The following is an 8,655-nucleotide window of genomic DNA, read 5'->3' as shown; positions in this document are numbered from 1 at the left end:
GTAACGACCAATAACCGGTATAACTCAGCCTTGCTAGCAGAAGCGGGATACTAAATACCCCGTCTGGACAACTCCGACATCAACCTAGGGACGGTCCAAGTGCGAAGAGACGACACACTGCGCCCTTCTGACATCCTGGCAGGGTTCTCGTCGACCGAAGCCTCCACTATGTTTGAAGCACGTGACATACCCTGTGGATACAGTATGCATAAATCAACTCCTGACTGTCAACCGACACCGGAACGATGTGACGTGGCTGTGAGTAGGCCGAGACCCATGCAACTGTGAAGAATACGAGTGAAAAAGGACTGAGAGAACCTGAGCTAACGAGAAGCGATAGCTGAACCTAGAACACCCCGGTGAATGGTGAGTCTGACCGTGGCACAACTGACCCACTACCAGAAGGAGAGAATGGAATAGTACCACGACATAGCTACTGCCATACTGTACCCTGATGGTTGAACAACGTGCAGAATGTGTATGAAGAAGGACGAGACAAATCCTGGAATAAAATCACATGTAAGATCCTCGTGTACGTCATAGCGCCAAGCGTAGAGGCGTGCGACCAACAATACAGAGATCCTCTAACTAGCACTGAACAAGTATATCGCCCCCTTCCTAAACTCCATCAATCAAGCATGAGTTATACTCTTATAATTATTCCCTCTTTTTTTTTTTATTATGACACATTTATTTTTTTCAATTTTAATTTTAATTTATACACTTTTTTTTTTTCCATTCTTTTTTTTTTGTGGTCATGACTCCTGGTGGCCACTAGATGGAGCCAACACAGAGCACAGAGCCATGGACTGCACTGCAGGCAGTCACCACCGGAGGGAGCCTGCATTATCCAACACGGCTCCATGGACTGCATTGACTCCAGCAGCCACCAGGGGGAGCCCACACAGTAACCGGCCGCCTGCAGCACGGGCAGACTGCGGAGGAGACCGCAAGCAGGACGCTGAGGTGAGTGCGCCGCAACATGACAAGGGCCAGTACGGGCATGGGGGGCATGAGGGGGAAAGAACCGATCTGCTGCCGCGGACCCTGCCTAACTAATGGCACAGCGGCCCGTGCCAGACGTTAAGGGTGGAGAGAAATTCGAATCGGGATCGCGCTGATCCCTGCACCCTACGATTCATGCCACGTGGGACCCGGAGCTGCCTGGCAGATGCTCCGGTGCAGTGTGGCTCCCTCTTACCTAGAGAGCCGGCACTGCCGGCCGGACTTGTGAACCGAGACTGCAATGTGGCAGTCACCTACCTGATATAGTAGCTTGCTTTGCGCAGAAAACGAACTTCTAGGACCAGACGCAATCTTCACACACGGAACGAGGCCAGCGTTTGACACAACGTTCATTGAAGGAGGGGCAGAGGTGCCATGATATAGGCAACCGTGCCCCTCCCACAAATACAGGCCAATGAATCGGCCTTAACACATGTTAGAAAGTATATTATAGTATATCGCACCCCTCTGTGTATCACACCTATCGATAGCGCACCTATACCAGTCCTTAAAAGGACTTTTGTGGCCCTATTAGCTAGCGTTTGGTGTCCCTAACAGTCTGTCCTTGCTCCGCACAGCAACCTCTCCCTACACTGGCAAAAGACTGAATGTAAAATGGCGGCCAGATCAGGTCTATTTATAAGGTAGAGGGTGTGTCCATGTGCTGAAACGTCTCAATTATCTGTCCTGTCCCACCTGATGGATGTGTCATGGGTCAAAGTTCTTGACAATAAAAGAATATGGCGGGCGCGAATATCGCCATATGTTCGCCCGTTCGGCGAACAGCGAACAAGCAAAGTTCGCCGCGAAACGACCGGCCGGGTGAACCGCAAGGCCATCTCTAGTGTTTACATGATAATGTGGAAAGCTTAAAAAAGTTGATCTGGTGTATTGAAACTGACAGCATGAAATTATGAAATTAAAAATTTAAAAATTAACAATTGGCAGAAACTAATCCACATTCGGATTTATTTCCATATTTTAATGTACATGCAAAGCTGTAATTGAAAATGTCAAAACTAAACATAGGATTAAGATGTTTGCCGCATCCATTTTGTGTCCCGCAAATCGCGATTTTTTTAAAAAAAATGTTAAGAATTGCTTCTAAAATGCTAAGCCTTCTAACGTCCTAAAAAATGACATTTACAAAATGATGCCAACATAAAGTAAATATATGGGAAATATAAAGTAATAACTAGTACCACATGTGCTCCAGCGCCATGCTCAAGTCTCCTTCCCAATAAACGTGCAGGTAAGTACTGCCATCACTGTAATGCCATTAGACATGATTGGCTGGCCGGAACGCGTCATTGGGTGCTATATAGCACCCAATGACGCAGGTTCGGCTCATTGCAAGTCAGGGAGAGCTGCGCTTAGGAAGGGACAGACAGTGTAGGGAGATTGTGATCGCAATATATTCCAGTGAATAATGTTTCAAAGACCCAAAAGTCCTTTTAAGGACTATTGTGTGTAGTGGCAGCAATTTAATTGTGCAAAGTAGTACTCAATTATTATTTTTTATACTTTGCGAAATAGCGATTGTTTTGCTATATAGAAGGTGTCTGCAGTGACTTGTGACATCTGTGCAGCAATACCTTCTGTGTGTCAGGGGCAGAGATAGGAAGAATATTAGTAAAAAAATAAAATTTTTCCCATAATCTATCCACATTTTTGCTTTCAACGGTGTAATCCGTGAATTGTGTGATCTGCGCTTCAAAACCTTGTGTGGTTGTTAGGCCCAGATATAGGGAAAAAATTATAATACAGAAAACGCTATTTTTTCCCCCATAATCTATTCACATTTTTGCTGTCAAAGGTGTCATCTGTGAATTGCGTGATCTGCGCTCCAATACCTTGTGTGTTTGTCAGGCCCAGATATAGGGAAAAAATTATAATACAGAAAACATTCTTTTTCTTTCCCACAATCTTAATAGCAACGGAGCGAGGCGCAGACATAGCGTAGGGCTTACTGACTTAGGGGGAAGACCGTAGGCTAGTAAGGGGTTAATGCTGCTGGGATGGTGCATGGTGGGGGGCTGGTCTGCTGAACGGAGTGGGGGGAGTCGGTAGTTTGGCGGGCTGTATATAAATCACAGAGGGAGGGGCTACTAGTCAGTTGCCAGTTAGAGCCAGCGAGTTTTTCCCACCCTTGTATTGGTTGGAGCTCGGTGGCAGTTTAGAAGGGGCTGCTTGATATGGGATCCTGGGGGAGCAATTCAATGGTTAAGAGATGCAGGACATGTTGGAGCCTGTATCTCATATGGTTAATACGGAGGATGGGGCTCCTGTTTGGGCTACAAGGCCTACAGGAGGGATACTGGTATACTTCAAGGAGTTGGTGCCCTTGGGTCGGTGAGTGCGGCCAAAGGTAAGTTTGAAGTACGAGGTGAGGCGGTGAAGGAGAATACTGCTAGTTTGGGTTGCCCTCCAGGATCCTTGTTACGGTGCAGTAGGTGATAATGTTGAGGGATGTGTAAAAGTGCCTGCTGTTGTTATTATTATTATTATTCATGTTATATGGTGAAAGATGTTGCTTGTAATTAAGAATAATAAAGTTTGGCCGTCATGGTCATTTTACCAAAGCAAGTAGGTGTTGGTGTGATTATTTAAAGGGGATCAGGGTAGGTATTAGGAGACGGAGGAAATTCTTCCATCCTATTAAGTCAATCCACATTTTTGCTGTCAACTGTGTAATCCGTGAATTGTGTGATCTGCGCTTCAACACCTTGTGGGGTTGTCAGGCCCAGATATAGGGAAAAAATTATAATACAGTAAACACTATTTTTTCCCCCATAATCTATCCACATTTTTGCTGTCAATGGTGTAATCCGTGAATTGTGCGATCTGCGCTTCAATACCTTGTGTGGTTGTTAGGCCAATATATAAGGAAAATTGTAAATACAGAAAACTATTTGTCTCCCATAATCTGTCCACATTTTTGCTGACACTATGACATTTGGCCCACGTGCCAAGCACACTTGAAGAGGGACCTGAGATATTGTGCCCTGATTCTCAACCTCTTGAGCCTTCACAGTGTCAAGAAGATGCCGGTAGTGAACGGCAATCATACGTTCACGAGGTGGATGATTATGAGACACAGTTGTCAATCACTGAGGTTGTGGTTAGGTCAAGTCAGGAGGATGAGCAGAGTGACGAAGTGGAAGAGGAAGTGGCTGACGATGAGGACACTGACCCATGGGAAGGTGAAAAGCCGAGTGAGGACAGCAGTACAGAGGGGGGAGGGGGGACCCGCAGCACCGCAACAGGCTGGAAGAGGCAGTGGGGTTGCAAAAGTGAGAAGACGGCCCACACCAAACAGGCCCGCAACCGTTAGACCTAGCACCCCCATGTGTAAATCTACCTTGCCATGGGATAGGTTTTCCGCAGATTGGCGCTTTTTTGAGGAAAACAAAAGAGTGTTAGTTTGCAACCTTTGCCGTATCAAAATGAGCTGGGGCGTGAACACAAGCAACCTCACCACCACCACCAGTATGATCCGCCACATGGCATCCAAGCACCCCAACAAGTGGGCCAAATGCCTGGGTCTACAATCTGGGTCTGCGGGTCACACAACTGCCTCCTCTTCCCCTTTGTTACGCACTGCTGGCCAATCCCCTGTCGAAGGCGCAGGCCCGGATGCCCCTCGCCCTGCACCTGGACCTTTGCATTAACCATCAGCAACAACATCCACTTCCCTGTCCCAGCGCAGCGTCCAAATGTCCATAACACATTTATTTGAACGCAAGTGCAAATACCCACCCACAGGCCATAGCACTAAATGCGCAACTTACACAATTACTGGCCCTTGAAATGTTGCTATTTAGGCTTGAGGACACTATTTAGGCTTGTGGACACTGAGGCCTTCCGCAGCCTGATGTCGGCGGCCGTCCCTCGGCACACAGTCCCCAGCTGCCACTATTTTTCACGGTGTGCCGTGCCCGCCTTACACCAGCATGTGTCCCAGAACATCACCCGTGCCCTGACCAACACAGTTACTGGGAAGGTCCACTTAACCACGGACACATGGACAAGTGCTGGTGGCCAGGGATGCTACATTTCCCTGACCGCACACTGGGTGAATGTTGTGGAGGCTGGGAGTGAGTCATACCCTGGGATGGCACAGGTGCTACCCATGACCAGGATTGCGGGCCCTACGTCCATCAGGGTCTCCACCAGCAGCTATGTTACTCCTCCACTTCCACCTCCAGCAGCAGTCAGCCATCAGTCGCTAGCTGGCAACAGCGTAGCACTGCTGTTGGTAAGCGTCAACAGGCCGTGCTGAAGTTGATCTGCTTAGGTGATAAACAGTACACCGCCGCAGAGGACATAGTTTTAAATTAGAGGGGCAAAGGTGTAAAAGTAATATCAGGAAGTATTACTTTACTGAGAGAGTAGTGGATGCATGGAATAGCCTTCCTGCAGAAGTGGTAGCTGCAAATACAGTGGAGGAGTTTAAGCATGCATGGGATAGGCATAAGGCCATCCTTCATATAAGATAGGGCCAGAGGCTATCCATAGTATTCAGTATATTGGGCAGACTAGATGGGCCAAATGGTTCTTATCTGCCGACACAATCTATGTTTCTATGTTTCTAGAGCTGTTGCAGGGTATAAGGGACCAGACTGAGCTGTGGCTCTCGCCACTCAACCTACAACCAGGCATGCCTGACAATGGCCGTAACTTGGTGGCGGCTTTGGAGCTCGGCAACCTGACACACATCCCATGCCTAGCCCACGTCTTAAACTTAGTTTATCAAAACTAAAACCCACTCATGTGAAAGGGGCCTTACTGTCACTGTGCGGTTCACACAAGACGCCGCAGCCAGCACGCAGCCCCAACAACTCACCGTGACACAGACAACCCCTTCAACTTTTCTTAGGGTCCATTCACACGTCCGCAATTCTGTTCAGCATTTTGCGGAACGTAAATGCGGACCTATTCATTTCTATGGGGCCACACTATGTGCTGGTCAGATCCGGAAATGCGGATCCACACTTCCGGGTCCGCAATTCCGTTCCTGAAAAAAATAGAACATGTCCTATTCTTGTCCGCAAGAACACATACGGATGTGTGAATGGATCCTTACATTGACAATTTATAATTATCTCATCCATGGACACTCACTTATTGACTTATGCATAAAATATAACAAAAAGAAGAAAAGATTGGAGAGTCCACGATCATCAGGCGCACACTGTAGTGTCACCTCCTCCTGGACATAGTCTAGGTATAGCGGAGACAAGCAGGTTACTTACCGTACGTCTGAATGCTGAACAAGGTGACAATGGAAAGGGATAAAGGTGTGATCTGCATGGTGGTCTGATTATCTGCTTCCACTAAATCCGGGTCTGTCTCTTTTTCACCGTTTTATAGGTCTCGTAATATTCATGATTGCAGCATTTCCTGGTGGCGGCAGGTCGTTCATCCCATAGATAGATATGTGCATGCACGGCGAGAGAAATAACACTGACACCAGATAAGGGCAAAGCATAACTCTAATTTATTAGGTGGGGGCTTCACATTATATACCCTCCATAGTAGTGGCCGGAGTGGCTCACATGATTGGTCTTTTAGCAAGAAGGAATGTAAACAGGAAATAAGTTTAAGACATCTGTATGATAGACTCAGAGGAATTCCTGACAGTTTCAAGTCTGCTGCAAATAGTTTCAATCATAGAATGCATACTGGGGGTGGTCTCTCTGCATACTGGGGGTTGTCTCTCGGACAGACACCATTTTGTAAGTGACAAGCAAGTGTCCATTATATCCCACAACACTGGCATTGCTCATGGAGAAGTTATTGCAGTCTCACAGTGAAGACACATTTCCTTAATGAGGAAACTTATCAGATACAACAAAGTTTTTTTTAAATGTTTTTCTAGTTTACAAAGTGTATTTTTAGACTAGTTTCATTTTAGGGAGTTCCTATTAGGAGGTGAGGGATCTCCATTATATATTAGTCAGGCCTCCTGTACACGAACGTGTGCTTCCCGTTGCCGTATTGCGGACCGTATTTGCGGATCCGCAATACACGGGCACCGTTCCGTGTGCATTCCGCATCACGGATGCGGGCCCATTCACTTCAAAGGGTCTGCAAATCCGGAGATGCGGAATGGTGCGGAACGGAAGCACGGAACCCTACGGAAGCACTACGGAGTGCTTCCGTGGGGTTTCATCCCGTACTTCCGTTCCGCAAAAAGGTAGAACATGTCCTATCTTTTTGAGGAACGGCCAGATCGCGGACCCATTAAATTGAATGGGTCCGCGATCCGCTGCGGCTGCCCCACGGGCAGTGTCTGCGCATTGTGGCCCACATTTTGCAGGCCACAACACGGCCACGGGGTGCACACGTTCGTGTGCAGGAGGCCTTAGAGTGAAGACTGTCTACAAAGAGTGTGTCATGCAGGTCAAGGCATTTTGGTGCCTAAGGCAGATAAAGACCAGTGATGAGTGGCAGGGGAAATATTAAAATTTGCTATATTTTGCGAAAATTTAGGCAAATATTTGTCATACAGTATATTCATAAATTCTCCAGTCATTATTTTCTTGATTGCGAAAACTGGCAATCTGAAAATTTGCAATAAGGAACATTTGCGATAAAAATTTGCGATATGAAAATTCGCAATCAACACTACTCCTAAAGTCAAAGATATTGCAGCCTTCTCATTGGCCCACAAGCAAGAAGCAGTGAGGGATAATGGTTACTAGTGATGAGCGGCAGGGGCAATATTCGAATTTGCAATATTTAGCAAATATTTTGTAGAATATTCGTCATATATTGGCGAATTCGAGAATTCAAGGTTACATTCTTAATTGCAAAAATCGGCAATGTAATATTCGCATAATGCGCGCAAAATACAGGCGTGGGTCACTTATTCTACATTTTTCAAGCTGGTATAAGTTTCCTGACACTGGAGAAAATAGTTGGCACGGCAGAACATTAGAATAGCTTTATATGCAGATAGAGTCAAGTGCTCCAATATATTTGCGCTTGCGAATTTTGGGCAATTAATGATGCGCATATTTTTTCGCAATACGTGTAACTTGTGACATCACAGCACTATGTCTGTAGCATGTATGTATGGACAGCAGAACCTACAACACTGCCTATGGCCTCATGCACACGACCGTGACGTTTTTTGCGGTCTGCAAACCGCGGATCCGCAAAAAACAGAAGCCGTCCGTGTTCCTCCGCAATTAGCGGAACGGAACGGGCGGCCCATTGTATAAAGGACTTCTCATTGGCCCACAAGCTAGAAGAAGGGAGGGATGATCACCTGAAGTGTACTGTGTTAAAAAAATAAATAAAAAATAAATAAATATTCGTCATTACGAATATATGTTTAAATATTTGCAAATTCTCGAAGTACCGATATTCAGGGAAAAAATTTGCTTTTCGAATATTCGCGCTCAACACTAATGGGTACTGATAAAAAAAAAGCAAGAATATTCGCGATTACGAAGATATAGCACTATATTCTAGATATTCGTGTATTCTCGAAGTGCCAATATTCGTGATAAAAATCCGCAATTAGAATATTCGCGATCAACACTAATAAAGACAACTGCTCCTCACCAGAGGTGGATTAAATGGGTTATCTAGTAGTACAAATACCCTCCACAATGCCTAGGCCCCTACTATAGACGATAC

The sequence above is a fragment of the Bufo gargarizans genome, chromosome 9, assembly GCF_014858855.1.
Source record: "Bufo gargarizans isolate SCDJY-AF-19 chromosome 9, ASM1485885v1, whole genome shotgun sequence".
In the NCBI taxonomy this organism is placed as follows: Eukaryota; Metazoa; Chordata; class Amphibia; order Anura; family Bufonidae; genus Bufo; species Bufo gargarizans.
Note: the sequence above shows the minus strand (reverse complement) of the source record.